Genomic DNA, 16204 nt, shown 5'->3' with positions numbered 1-16204 from the left:
CGGAGGGGTGCACTCGAGACATGGGTACTAGCACACAAGCAGATTAAGTGAGGCTCGTTCTGCATGCTGGCCAAAAGGCTCTTTTCTTCTGAACTCTTTTTTAACTAGCCAAAGGGATCAACAACTCTCAACAAAACCAAGTCCAAATTATCTACTGTGATTAAACAATGTAGCAGTGTTTGCCATCTTAATGATTTAGAAATCCGAAAGATATGAACTACAACAGTACATCTTGGTACATCTTTAGCAAATGCTTCTAAAATACATGTACAGTTTGGCACTCTTCCTAAACTGCCATGAAATGAAATGACAAGATGTGGAGAAAAGAGAAGTACTTTTTTTCCAAAAGTAGCTACTGTAGTTTTGGTCTAAAAAGCAGACACCAATAAGTTAAAGGGCAGCCAAATTTCATTGACCTATCATTGATTAACTGAATATCTGGCAGTCAGCATGCCCTTGGTTCTGACGTGTTCATGTGACCAACCTTCAAATTACCTTTCAGGCGTCCCTGAACCAAATAAGGACAGGAGAGCCTCTGTGTGACGCAAAATAAAAGATGTGGGTTAAAGTGAATAAGAGTGAAAGTAAAAACACAGTCTGTCTCTCAACTTATAACAGCAGGCAGTAAATGTTTGCTTTCATGACTTACAGGGCAGTGCACAATGGGTCTCCAAGGTTATTAATATAACAAGAGAGTTAAGAGTAAAAAAAGGAGACTGACTTTGATATTTGTTTACTTCTTAAAAATCTCCAAAAACATCTGTGAGATCAACAATTACAGTAACAGTAGCTAGAGCCTTAGCTTTAAGTGCCTTAAATGCTTTGGAGTGCAGATTAACTCACTCAACACCAACATGCACCCACTACACAGGCCTTGAGCACACTAGAGAATAATGCAAAATTATCTAAGTTCTCAAGTTATCAAGTTCTTCAAACGCTCCAGGTCCACGTTTTATTTGTGAAAAATGCCATGATCCCAACATAAGGCTGGATTCAATATTTAAACCTAATCAGCAAAGAGGATAAGATGACCCAACCGTGTGTCCGCAGTATGTTTCAGTCAACAGATAAGCGGACGTGCATCAGTTCACGTCCCGGGCACACCATTAACTCAGCAAACACTTCACAATACCTGCAACCTGCTGCACACACACGCACACTCTGCATCACAAGACATTTATGGTCCAATCAAAGTGCAATATGATGTTTGACAAGTAAAACATCTGTCTATCCGTGTTGCCAAGCAATACATTATTCTGCTGCTCAGGCTACAATATGACATTAAAACTGTGACATTCACACAGGACTGAACAATCACACTGATCATTTATTCTACTGTAATCCAAAAAAGGCAGAAGAAAACTTAAAATGCAAAGTATACTATAATAACAGCTCACGTCATCTATATGACTTCATGCTGGGCTGCTAACTTTAGATGTTAACGGAATACTTCACCCAGAAAATGATCATTTGTATATCAATATCTCACCCACGTGTTACACTAAGTTCCTGAAGAAACAGTAAACAAAGAATCCAAAAGCAGAGAAAATTCTTGATGAAGTAAGTGCAAGTGTTTGAACTGAGTTCATATGCTCCGGCTTGACCAGGCACACTACTTGTCTGTGCATCAGACTGTCCATGCAGAAGTGTTTTAAATAGTAAGGTTGAAGCAAAAATGCATGTGATTGGAAAGCACTGATCAAACAACTGGATAAATAAGACCTAAATGATATTGCACAAGTAAGTAACAGTTTATAAACACGTTTTGATAAAGTTTTGCTGTTGTTAAATATGACCCTTTTTACTGTACTTCCATTTATCGAGTATTTTCTCCGTTTTTGGATTCTTCGTTCATGGTGGAAGCCTGCAAGAAAAAGTTTTCTTCACAAATTTAAAGCAACATGGGGTGAGTGATATACAAATTATCATTTTGTGGGTTTTTAATAGTATGCACCATTTTGAGGATGACACATTTGCAATGTCATTATGTCTGCATATTTACTTTACAGTTTTTGAATCTTGAAGTATTCCTTCAATAAAACGTTGTTTTGTTTCAGTCGTGATCAGCGCACACACATTATATGGCTGAATCACCAGATAGCCACAAATTGTTCTGAGAAATATAATGTACACATTGTAATAAATTAGCCAACTCTGAATCTCTTTAGACCTTTAGCTTGCCATTATTAACTTAAATAGGCTTTAACCATAACTGGAGCCAATAAAACAAATGTAACAAAAAAGTTTATGTTATGGGTTGTGTAAAGAAAATTAATTAAGCTAATATATGTTTATCATTTTTTAAACTCTCAAATTCCACTATGCGTACCAGCTTTGAAACTCTTGTTCCAGCCAGGATACGGTCATAACCATAACTTCCTTTTCCATGTTATCGCTAACCACGTTCACATAGCCACATAAAAGTGGCCTGTGAAACCGGTGTCCTGACGGACGACAGTTTTTATCCCACGAATGACATCATGTAGTCATTATTGTAAAATGACGGTTGTTCTGAAGCACTAGACTCCTCCAGCATTGAATTAGGAGAATTGTTTGGTTAACCATTAACAACTCATACAGTCTTTGCAGTCTGTGATATGAATCATAAAGGTGAGTGATGTCACAGCTGAGAGATGGGAGTATACAATTTAGACAGGGAGTTTCAACTCTACAGACAGCCTGGTGTCATCTCTCACCTGGCCATGGATCACTTCCATAGGCGCTGTAAAATTATATCTGTGCTGATATTAGTTATACTATTAATGACAATCTTTGTTTTAATATCAGGCTAAGGTCAGCACAATGCAAGCACAAAGCCTACACCATGACAAAAGACAGGATATGATGACTGATGCAAAACAAATACAGAAGTTTGTCATATTAAAGAGAGCTGGAAAGGCTTGGGAAATGCGGCACAGATGAAAACCCGGAAAATGACAGGAGAGAGTAGAAGTAAGATTAGTTTAAGTACTGTTTGACCTATTAGTCATGTGTTTGAATCTATCAATTTATCATCTAGTCTATAGAATCACAGAAAACAGGGGAAAATGCCTATCAGAGAACAATGTAATATCTTCCAATTGCTTGTTTTGTCTCACATACTGTACAATGCAAAACTCAAATATATTGAGTTGTGTATTCAGTTTACAACAGAGCAGCAAAGCCTCACACTTGAGATGCTAAAACCAGTGATGAGTGACAATTAATCAATTATCAAATTTGTATGTGATTAATTGTTTAATTATCAGATGAGTGAGACGAGACCAAATGAGAAAGACAATCTTACAGCTAGACAGTAGCAGATATAAACATAAAGCCCTAAAACCTATACCATGGGAAACAAACAACAGGCCGGTGTAAAGAAGACCTTAACATGAGCAAGAATGTCACCCCGACAACTGGGAGAGCTATATCTGGACAGCAACCCCACAAGAAAAGAAAGTGGTCACAAAAACCCAAATACCAATTACTCACTCTCTAAAGGGCAATCTGCTCTGTTCACTCAACATGTGGTCCTTTAAGTCTGCTCCAGGAGTTGTAAGGAACATGCAAAACTTTGGCTCAATCCAGCAGACCCAAACTCCAACTTATTCACTCTGTAGATCTTTGAGATTTGGGCAGAAACAACTTGTCTGACTCAGAGCTAAGGATTAGGTTAGTGTACAACAGAGAGCCAGCTTGCGGAGTTACTGACTGCTTAACCTTTAAATGAAAATGTGATTAACAGAAGAGGCAAGGTTGAAATAATTATTACATTCTGCAAATTTGCATCAGCACTATCAAAAGCCCTCATGTGTCCAAAGTCAGACAGCAGACACTATTTTGACTTTCTAATATGTTACTAAAACAACAGATTATACCAGATGGGAGAGTAGGTTTAAGGCAATCGAAAGCCCTTTTTCAATCCACCTCAACAATTTTATTATATCTAAATACATTTTGTTGTCTTTAATTAGTATATCAGTTCGCCTTTTGAATATGTAAGAAAACTTTTTATCCAACCTCAGCAGTAAGGTTCCCTGAGTTTGAGCACTTCTCTTAAGAGAAGCCACAACCCAGAGTTAAATATGTAACTGAAATGTGGGGGAAAAAATAATGGAGGTCAATCCACACATAACATTAACTACCTCAAGTTAAACCAGATGAATCTGTTGCTCAGCAGTGCATTCATTGTGTTGCAGGTTACTGTACACTACTAAGTGTCTCTGAAATGACCCCAAGCTAAACACAGTGCTTAACATTTCTGCAAGATAACACAAGATGATCTCCTCATACTTAATAAATGGGGAAAAATTGTACACATTTCACATCATATTTGCCTCTCTATTCTTGTCCTATTAGCCCACTTTGGTAATTCTTCAAATTAAACACAGAGATGCTTTGTCAGCTGTAATGACAGTTACAGCATGAGGTAAATATGTGCAACAATGAATGCCAGTGTCTTATGTTATGAATGCCAGCTGCTCAGATTAATAGCTAGGCATTCCTATGTGTTGTGATGAGAAACAACTAAACATAAAACAGCAAAAGACTGAAAATAAAAAGGGTAGTCTCCCTCACTTTGTCACATCTGACAGTTCAGAGACACTAGATCAGAACAACATATAAAACTGCCTCGAAACATCTAATCAGCAGGGTTGGTTCACAAGTACAACAAGATAAGCCTGAAGCTAATTAAAAAAATTACAGTGACAAAATGATCAGCAGACATAAATAGCATATGGCAGTAAATTCCTCATAAATTCTCCTTTTTTGCACCCAAAGTGGCAAAATTGGGCAGAAAAAAAACATTCTTTTATTTAGTACAGTCATGTTGACATGACAAGTACCATGAGGGTAGAAAAATAAACAGGTAAAGGCTCCTGTGTTGGATCAGGGCTAATCAACACAGACTGGGTACAGCAACAGACATTAGCTAAATGCTAATAACACTGGAAAAGCTATAGAATAATTTAAAGAACTAAAACAGACTTACTGTGCTGCAGTTGCTGCTCCTGTGGTTTATCTTAGCATGTGATTTTCTGTGTATGTATAGCACTGTCTCCTTAAGCATGTGTCCATTAACTGAATTGCTCTCTGAGCTGCTTTACCGGCCGGCTTCTGTCCTGTCCTGCGTGTGTCCTGTCAAGAGAGGAAGCAACAGTGAGGCTGGGTGGAGGTGGGGCTGAAGGGAGAAAGGAGGAGGAGGAGGGACGTTCAGAGAAAAGGCGTGCTGGTTTATCATGGTGTGAGTCTGAGACACAATGGACGGACAGAAGCTTAACTTCAAAAGAGCAAGAGGTCTGTGAGCCAGCACTGTCCCGATTATTGTTATACAGCAGCAGGTCAGGATGTCCCGCTTCCCAGTGGACACAGTTATTTGCATCAGCCAAACATTGCAAAGCTCCAGGCCATGTACTACCCAAATTAGATTTATACCTATACTGTAGTGCAGCCTTTATCACAGCAACGATGCCAAGTCTGTTCCCAGCACTACTGGTTACTGATTTACAAACAGTAATCAGTGATTAATTACTAGCTGTCTAAAAGTGAAGAAACCAATTTTGTTACAGAGACCTATGGATGTCTGAGCCTCGTCATAAATGTATGCTTCTTCTGTTTAACTGTAACATCAAAATTCATCATAATGTCTATCATGACATCATTTTGACCTTATATCACACATTTGTCCTTATCTGGGATTTATCTTCATGACAGGGGGAGTAATGAAAACACATTTACTTATAGATAACATCGGTGGTGTGTGCAGCAACCAGTTTAACATGAACCTCACAGAGGCCGCCACTGTTTGTTAAATCTGGCTTAACATAATACTGGGGACAAAAATCACACTGTGCTGGCTGTCATAAGAACAAACAAGTATACTGTAAATATGAGATCACAAAACAAAGAGAAGCACTATTTATGCTACAATATTCGACTTTCTTTCATCATATGTGGTATGTAGAGCAACTTAATTTCCAAACATTCAGTGACTGACACTTTTAAACAGATTCTGATCTGTTGTGTTTACATTGCAATCTAGGCAAGTCTTATTAAGGACTGCATGTTTACCAAAAAAGGGCATTGTAAGGTTTTTTATGGAGCTTCTACTTGTTCTAATATAGCTGCAGGACTTCCACCTCCTCTGTTATTGAGCATGTAACCAAAGACAGTCATGATATCATAGGAAATAGTTAAAATATTCAGTTACATCACACCAGATGTTGCCCAAAAAAGTAAGGAGCTTAAATTCCTCAACTATGCTGAACTCTCTGGGCTAAATCTGTTCTTTGAAGTAGCACCTCTACACTCCTCAAAAACTTTTACAGACTGAAAATAACACAAAACTATTTCAGAATGTGAAATGTGGTATTCAGACAGCATTTAGAGTAATCAGCTATTGAGACTGTTTGGCTTTGCAATCCCTAAAAAATGGACAGAAAAGCAAAAAGAAGATCATGGAAGAAGTGCAAGACAGTCCCGTTAAAAATGAGACAGCAGTTTTTTACTGAAGCTAAAATTACGCCTGGTTAACAGTGAAACAAACAAATAAATGTTGTAAAGATTACATACAGTAAAGGGAAAATAACTATGGTTGAACCCATGCGCTTCAGCAAGGGAGAAGAGACACAAAGAGAGTAATGTTGATAGTAGTGTGTTGCTGCCTGCCAAAGATTATTGATAATCAGGATTCAATTTATTAAGTAATAATGAATCAAATAAACCAATTTATATAATCAGAGGAGTACAAGCTTTGTTCCAGTGGTTGTACAAAGACACATACAAATTACAATCCTGAACAGTACTTTTGGAAATTCTGAGCAAATAAGTAAAAAACTCAAGAACTGAAATGAAATTTCCATTTTTCATTGCATTGGTCATATTCAAGCAATATTAGCGGGTCTAAATATTGTCTGTATTAAATGAAAGTATATTTTTTCTATCAATATATTGCCAAAACTATGTCATCCTATTTTTTAGTTTTTTTGGTGGTCAGGAGAAACAAATCTTTAGAAAAATTAAAGAAAAACTGAGCGTGAGTGGGAAATCATGCTGAAAACATGACTCTGATCCTTGTGATAATCTATAGTCTATGATGATATTCATTAATAGCTAGGGCTGTGTGTCTGTTGAAATGTCTCGATACTAATTACCATATGAAATCTGCATTATGGAGCCAATACCTAATGATTTTTTAAAATACCTTACTTGGAGAATTATAAATGTGTTTTCCAGAAAAGAAATGTCATTTCAATGTCATTTTTTAAAGAAGCCAAACTTGACTTAACAAGCAGACAAACAACCACTCTGCTTGTTAAGTCAACTTTGATAGATAAATAGAAATAGAAAATAGAAAATAAATTAATATTGGCAAAAGTGTAATTCACAGTAAAAGCAGAGACTGTCTGATCGAAGAATAAGAGTAAAAAACAGAAATATGTATTGATCTGAGCAAGCATTTGATGCTGGCTCAGTTTTCATAACTCTATGCTACAGACACAGTATTTGATACGTACTGTTAAATACCCAGTTCTATTAATAACAAAGAATAAAGGGCGTAATTCAGTGCACTTTAAAAATGTTTCAATGCATTTTGATTAATTTTAAAAGTGTTCTTTCAAGTGTATATCTTTCATAACATGTTTTCAATGTGAGTGAAGAGTTGTGTGAATATAATGAGAGACACAAACAAAGAGGAGAGCTCAGGAGGACAGGTTGGGGCAGATTAATTAATATTTCCCTTTCGCTGTGTTACATAAAGGGTAATCATGTGCTTCTTGCTTCATACAGTATAATAACTAGAGTTCATGTTGTTTTCCCAGTGTTTTGTTTTCTGCCTCAGTGATGCCAGTTGTGTTGAATACACAGTGAATAATGTGCAGTGGACACACAAAGGTGCCATTCATGTCCCAACAGTGTATATGTGTACAGAGGGTGCACCTACTGTGAGTCTCTGCTGTCTGACTCCACAGTAAAAGGTATACAGGAGCCATTGTTGCTGCAAGTTCACTGCTAGGTGCAACCTCAGGTAACTTTACTGGAGTGTTGAGCAGAGGAGGGGGCTGAAGATGAAAGGTGACGTTTGTACTCTAATAGGCTAATACTGATAAAAGTGGCTGTCTTTAATATGTCTGCAGTAAAATAACAAGCACTATGCTTAAAAATGAAAACGTCATGGGCTAGGAGCTGACCGCTGGCTCTTAATTTCACTTCCGAGGTATTAACGCTAGCTACCGTTATGTTATATTAGCAATACCATCAGGAAGATTAGCTAGCTTAACGTAGCTACAAATATACTTTATTAGCGACTGCTTCTTCACACCTGACCAAGAGTCACTCAAGTAAATGTTTAAATTCAAGTGTTAGCTCAAAGGTAAGTGTTTAAAAGATGTTTAAACAGGACAACTTGAATCCCATCATCAACGCTTCCCAGTGGAGGGAGGAGGACTCCCACCCTGCAGCGGTATGGAAATTTCCTTCTTACCAAGTTTGGACAGTTTAAGAAACACACCCCATACCGACAGGTCTGCAACACAAATGACAGTGAAATGACAGTGAAGAAAGAAGAACATATTTAACTTACATGTCTGTTTCATTCGTGTCTTTTCAAGGTCGTAGTCGCCGCTGAAGTTTCACTCAGCAAACTTGACGCTCAGCTGTCACAACGGCTGGTCCGCTCTGTGTGTTCCATTTGGTCATCTGGGAAGCGAGGCATTGTGGGACATGTAGTTCCTAAACGAAATCCAGTTTTCAATCACACAGCAGTTAATTGAGCGAAAGTTAGGTAATTTATGATTTTTTTTTTGGTTTACGTTTTTAGAAAAGTGGAAGCCTGAACCACTGAAACTGTCTATTAAGTCCACATTAAACAAATGACTGGAATGATCAGGTTTCCAGCCTCATCTGCAGACATGGGCGGATAATGAAACAATGGGTCCCTGGGTACAGATATTCAAAAGGCCCTGCCAGCTCTCCGACATAGAAGCAGTAGCCTACACACAGACTTTGTAATGGTTTTGCCTCTTTTTTGTAGTTGTTTTGTGTCTCTTTGAGATAACTTTGTGTGTCTTTGAGGTCATTTTGACCCTTTTTGTAGTTATTTTGTGTCTCTTTGTAGTTCCTCTGCATCTCCATGTGGTCTTTTTGTGTCTCTTTGGAGTCATTTTGAGTCTCTTCCTCTTTAGTACATGATGATTCGGTGGGTGCACTAATAGGTAGATGGATAGGTTGCCCAGGCGGAGTTTTGTATACTCTCTGAAATATTCCAGTGGCTTTTTGGCTTATAGCTAGGTTTACTATAAATGGCCTGAAAAAGAGTTGGGTATACCCCATATACCCAATATACCCTCCACTACATCACTGAATACATGTTAATTAGAGTGACACTTTGGACCTCTGGGCATGTACCCTGTAGGCCCTGTCCGTAATCCATCTACGCCTGCAAGGATTTCTTGACTCTCTTACTTATACTACTGTATGTAATAGCCCATACGAGAGGTTGATGGACTCATATGGAAATTAAGCAAGGCTCTATATTAGCAGCTGGTCACATGCAGAGTATTTTAAGCCAGAGAAATCACAGCATGCCCTGCTGATATTTTTGGTTGTCCTATCTGACACAGAGCCTGCACAGAGCGTGTGACAGCTGGAGAAATACCTAAACACTACAAGCAGATGAAGGGCTGCATTGGTAGTAAATAAACAAAGATTAGCTATCATTTAGCCGACGCAGTACATGCAACAGATAGAAGTGTTGATGATGTACTCACATATCTCAAGCAAAATCCCCTTCCATTAGCAGCAGCGACCTTTACAAGCTTAACATCTGTCTGATTGTTATGTGTGCCATTAAAAGAACATCTGTGGTTATTTCCAGCTGCCTCTCTAAGTTTATCTTCCCAAACTGGTAAGAACACCCACATGTGACTGGACCAAATGCTGAGCTATTTTAACCACGAGAGCCAACCACCAAGCCTGCCTGAGAATGTGCACAGACATACTGTGCACCCTCAAACTTTCACACTCAGAAACTCACACACATCTCATCTGACCCCAACATATGCCTCTGGTCTCACTGAGTGTTGACTGATTGTGTGAGCCTCTGTCTACCTCTAGTGGTAAAAGTCTGAATCAACTGAAAGATTGTTCACATTATTATCTGGTTCCAGGATCTCTCACTCAATTATTTTTGTGTCTAAGTGACTAATGGTAACAAAACCTTTCGAAATGTTATTGAGTGAGAGCGCTGCAGCTGCCAGGAGTGAAACTGGCTACAGTGTAACCATTCAGGGCATTCGTGTACCATCAGTGTACGTCCACTAAAAGTGCTTGTTTTTGCCACTGACAGACTCAGATTGTTACAAAGTGGCTGACACCTTTATGGGAAGGATCCCTACAGCGTTAGATGTATTAATTGAAGAGTAAGTTCCTATTATTTAACCAGAATCAGATTCAAAATTGCCATTTCCAAACACACCAGACTCCATATAAATAAACAGTTATTTAAGAGTGTGTAGAGCCAGCCAATATTTGAATCTACCTGGGTGAATTAAGGGTTTATTTCAACCAAACTAAAGTTGGTGATCATTGGAACAGTTGGAAGATAAACCAAGATGGTTATTTTGTTTCTGTTTAGTGTGTTTTACAATGGCAAAATTACTGTATATTTAAACGGAGCCTGGTTGGTTTAAGGATGGCAGTTTCGGGGCTATTTCTGGTGACACAAAAAATATCTCACTCTTTATTAAAAAGGTTTATCTCTGTAGGGATCCTTTCTATAATATTGTCAAACACTTATAATAACAATCTGAGCCTTTCAATGGCAAAAACAAGGCCTTTAGTGGACGTATATTGGTGGTTACATTGCAGCCTGTTTACATTTGTCACAAAGACAAAGACACAAAACATGGGGGAAAAGGGTTGAAAAATACCAAAGTAACCCTTCATTTCAACAAAACAAAGTTGCTTGTTCTAGACAAAAGCTCCAGAACAAGCAGTAAGTGGACCTTGAGTTGGAATAGTTTTGTCTGATGTTTCCAAGCTCATCATGGACAAGAAGTCCAAGTGAAAGGACAAGTGCTTCAAATAGAAGAAAAGAAGTGAGCAAACTCCATGAAGACCATGTAATGAGGTAAAAAGCTCCAGAATTAGTAGTAAGTGAACCTTGAGTGGAGTCTGTTTAAGGTCTTGCTTCATTTTACACTTATCAAAGTCAGCAAATGCTACAGACACTAAAACATACCTTTACACTCAGAGTACCAGAGTGTGTCTTTCTCCTGGTACAGGTGGTCAGCTGCAGCTCCACTGTCCATTGTTCCAAAACATTCCTCAGTGGACAACCAACGCTACCGTGTCTATGTGTCTTCCATTTGTAAGTGATGATTAATAATTTACCACAGTCTCCATCAATCCAGTGAGCTAGTGGTCTGCTCCAGGCCACTTCCTCTCCCAAGGACAATGGGGCCATTTCCTGTGGGGTGAGAGGCAGAGGACCAGGGTGAGCGAAACAGGCGAGTATTGTAGAGCAGGGACATCATATCAGCATTTCCTGCTCTTGGAGTAAAGACAGATTCCAGCTTCCAGTGTGATTCATGGTTTGTAAGCTGGGAGGTTACAGGAGCCAAGTCTGCCAGACACCAGAGCAGACATCTTTTGACCGCTGCCTGTGGGATATTAAGAAAACATTATGACTTTATATTTATCATGTGACATATTACAGAGACAGATAGATAACATACTTCCTATACATAAGCTCATGAGTGTCAGCAAGAAGCCTTGTTCTCTGTGAGAGAGAAATGCTCCCACATAGGAATGACTGTTAAAAAAGGAATGGACATCAAAAGCTTCTTATTAAATCAACAATAAAAAGCAATAAAAAAAAGTCAGGTGTCGTTGACAGAGTCAGCATGAGCTGAAGTCCCACATGAATCCCACTCTTTTAATTCCTGGCTAATTTTCAAAATAAAGAGGCTGCTATGCTCAAAACAATGGCTGCATTCATGTCACTGCTGCCCCCATGTCCACTGTCCAGGGATATCTGAGAGAGCCAAAAACAAGTCAAAGACATGCAATAGACAAGGATGAGTATCAGCTCAAAGAGTATGAAGTTATGAAACCACTATTCCATTCGATGAATGGTCTAATAAATGTCAAGCCCCTCAAGCAACACTTGAAAACCCAAGAATGTCAATTGGGCCTGAAGCTATTTTTAAAGAGAGAGCTGTCAGTCCACACGTTCACTCTGACAACTATAATGGCCTATATAACCAGCAGTGGCCCAGCATGCCTTGTCCCCCTCAGTCCCTGTCTCTTTCATTCTATGAGGCACAGATGATGACTGTCACAATGGCCACAAAGGAGAGACCCATGACAATATGCCCTGAGGCAGGACATGGTTTAGAGTCTGACCTATCTGAGACTGTCATCCAGTCTGAGTGTGTCACATATACAGCTTGACACTTCGTTACTGTTTCATGTAACAGCACCATCAGTGTCTATAGGTGGAGGGATTTCATTATTTTTCTGCCTTTTACAGATCTAAAATTAATTAGCAAAGATAGATTTATCCATCACTTTATCAGTCATTATGAATTTCTTTATTTTCCTGTGCAGGAAGGAGCACTGACATGTCAGAGTGGTGCTCAGGCACATCACCAGTCAGTCCCCTACAGATTAAATAGAGTAGCAGCAATTTTTGAAATACGTTTATCCGAGTTGTCTGACCTCTTTTGAACTTTCCACATACATTCAATGGAAACCTTACTTCCACATGTTTTGGCTTCCTTACACCTCCCTCCTGACACAACAAATGGTTTTAAACAAGTAAACCTGGCAGTCACATGTTGACTTAAATGTAAAGCTTTTTCCGCTGATAACAATTAATTGATTGGTCTATTAACAGAAACTGAATCAGCAACAACTATAGTAATAATTGTTTGGATGATTTTTTTAGGAGAAAGTTCTCTGACTCCAGCATCTAAAATGTTAACATTTGCTCTCTTCAGGGGCGTAAATATAGATAGGGCAGGCAGAGTAATTGCACCGGGGCTTATGAGGTGGGGGGGCCCATAGGGAGAGTGGGCACTCCAACAATGCACTGGGTGGCGAATGGGCCCTTATGAGTGACTGCCACCTTGAGAATATGTCTGTGTTCAAAGAAAAACTCTCATTAAATAATAAACAGTGCCATTTGCTATATATGCCACTTATCCACTTATCCTGGGCCGTGTCAGGGGGGTAGCAGGCCGAGCAAAGCACCCCAGACGTCCCTCTCCCCAGCAACGCTTTCCAGCTTCTCCTGGGGGACCCCAAGGTGTTCCCAGGCCACATGAGTTATGTATATTTATAAAACAGTCAGTAGCATCTATTACAAAATCATATGCTTATTCTATGACCGTAAAAAAAGATTTCATAAATAAAATATTCTATTAACTCTATTAACTTCTTATTTTCTTTGGAATTTTATACAGATATGCAATGATGATTGCAGGGTAATATGTATGCTGATGTTATCCAATGTCCAGTCTCTAGGGCCCGTTGTAAATACCTTATGCTAATGGCTCTCTTATAACTATAAATTGAATATTTTGGGGGTTTGGGCTGCTGATTAGACAAAAGAAGCATTTTAAATAAGCCAAGCAGCCTATAGTCTTTTTGATTTTGTAATTTGACAGTCCAGTCCTACAGAGACAACTTTTAATCATGAGACTTTTATAAGAACCATAGTATGTAACACAAAGGCTTAAAATGCCATGGTAGGATCGATCTTAATCACATGATAAAAATCTCTCTCCCTCCCTGCCTGAAGAAACTGTTGAAAGACAAACAATAAAAAGGAAAGTTGTGTCCAACATATGACACAAACACACATAATAGTATCTGTTCCTTTGTAAATAGCGTGGGCAGCCCCTCTGTCTGACAGTGAATCGTTTCCCAGCTGCAGTGACTGATCCTGCCTCATGGTTTCGTGCTGTAATCAAGGTGTGGCCAGGTTGTCATACAGGTGCACGAAATGGTTGCCAGCACATAGCGTCGTTGTTGTCTCTTTGAAATGAGGAACGAAACCAATGAAAACCCAAACACAATAGTAGTCATCAACAATATCAGGTGCTCCGTGAACTATCACGTGTTATCTACTGTAATATATAGCCTATATCTATTAGTCTACAGGTCTAAATGTGTTGTTACTGTCAGTCCACGCAAATGTGAACTTTGTACTTTGTTCTTATAAGCTGGGCAGTTGTGTGTCAGTGTATCATATAACCTGCTGTATATTGTATTATGGGCTATAGTTTACAGTAATGTGAATGTATACTATGTAAAAGCTTTAAACATGTATGATAAAGTTTTAAATCATATTTCCAGTCTTGTAGTAACATCATAAACCTACAGCATGGTCCTCCATTATAAACTTTATTTTTATTTTTATTTACAACATTGCCTAAGGGTTTCTCAAGACGTAAACTTCAAATTGGTGTTTATTTTATTGACTCCGCTTCCCGACAACAAACCGCAGCAGCGCCGCCTCTCCCAGTGTGTGGAGCATAGTGTGGAGCAGCCTGTGGCAGGGTGGGGTCGGGCTGATGGAGGCGGAGTCTGAGCTGAGGTGACGCTTCTTTTACTCATTTTTGTTCAGAGGACTGTTGGCCAGCAGCAGCAGCAGCAGCAGCCGCGGCGCAGACAGTGGAGAGAAGTGAGGAGAAATACAGACAACTGCCCTGCTCTCCAGGAAAACAACACCGATCTGGAATAAACTAAAACGCCTCCGTGTGTTTCGACAGGTAAGATTCACTAAATATTAGTATGCTCAACTTTCTCCAAATGCTTATTGTGTCTTTGTCACCGACGTCTGTTTTTCCAGCAGCCTATTTTGCCCGTAATAGTTCCTATCTTTCTCTCTATATATCATGTTTCTTTATGGGAAAACATTTAGTTACATTTCCTATATTTTCCTTACCTGGGTGCAAATCCAGTCCTGTATTTGGACTTCATTTCCGCATGCCACAAACTGGCCGCTGCCTACTGTTTCGGAGTCAAGCGCGAGCTCCTCAGGCCCCAAAAGTTTGTTTTCTCAAATTAAACAAGTTATTTTAATGTCCAAAGTGTCAAATATCTGTTTCTGATAAATCCTAACCATGGTTTTGGCCCCAGTATCGATCATAAAACTTGACGTCACCTGTCAATAGAGTCCCACAGTGTCATTAGTGGTGTAAAGTATGCGCGCGCGCGCGCGTGTGTACGTGTGTCCGCGGGCGAGAGAGGCAGGTGAAGAGAAAGAGGCCACACCGTACATACAGGTAATGTCGACGATATATTTCTTTTAGAGGACAAGTAAGAGCTGAAAGAGATGTGAATCAGTTTAAGGACAGTTTAACACGTTGGCAAGACAACAACAGTTACATTTAGGCTACAAGTAAGTAAGTAGGCTACAGTTAACTATACCATATAAACTTTAATTGAGCTGAGGCGATTAATCGATTAGTCAATCCAGAAATTTTTATAATCAATTAGTCTAGTCAAAAAGTTTTTTTTTAACTTAATGGGCCAAAATGCACTGGTTTTGATCTCAAAAGTAGCCTAGTACAAGATTTTCTATTTCTTTTCCTTTTTTTGTTTGCTTCTCTATGATTATGATGTTTAATATATTTAGGTTTTAAAGTCAAGGTTTGACAAAGCAGATGATATAAAGACAGATTTTTGATATTTTATAGACCAATGATTAATCAAGAAGTTAATAAGCAAATTAATTCATAATGAAAATTAGGGCTAGGCAATACATTGATATATCGATATCATGATATTAGTCCAAATATATTAAACTTAATAATCATAGCGAAACCTTACACTAGGCTATTTATGAAATCAAAAATCAGTGCATTTTTGGCCCCTTATAGTTAAAAAAAAAAAGCACTTGGTACAGTGGTTAGCACCGGCTACTCCAGCTTCCTCCCACAATCCAAACACATGAGGCCCGTTTCCACCGCAGGAACTTCGGGATAATTTTACGGGGCCGGGGCCGTTGTTGCGTGTCTCCACCGCAGGAACCACCCCCGAGGGACAGAGTTCCGGAACTTTTACGGGGGCTAAACAAGTCCCTGCCTCGGGGTAGGTACTCAGAACGGCCCCGAAAGACTCCTGGCTGGGGCTTGGGGATTACTTGGTGCTGATTGGATATACTCAAGGAGGGATGTGACGTCAACAGAAAGCAACAAAATAGCCGGCA

General features: G+C 39.1%; 1 protein-coding gene across 1 annotated transcript in view; it reads left to right on the top strand.

The window, feature by feature from the left end:
* Positions 1 to 14620: 14620 nt before the first annotated feature.
* Positions 14621 to 16204, top strand: part of jupa (junction plakoglobin a) — a 24439-nt gene continuing 22855 nt past the window's right edge. The window contains exon 1 of the mRNA XM_050044805.1: positions 14621 to 14762. The gene's annotated coding sequence lies outside the window, so the exon portion shown is untranslated. The remainder of the gene's footprint in view (positions 14763 to 16204) is intronic.

This window comes from Epinephelus moara, chromosome 5 (genome assembly GCF_006386435.1).
Source record: "Epinephelus moara isolate mb chromosome 5, YSFRI_EMoa_1.0, whole genome shotgun sequence".
NCBI classification, from domain to species: Eukaryota; Metazoa; Chordata; class Actinopteri; order Perciformes; family Serranidae; genus Epinephelus; species Epinephelus moara.
The sequence above is the reverse complement of the archived record's forward strand: the minus strand, read 5'-3'. Positions and strand labels throughout refer to the sequence as shown.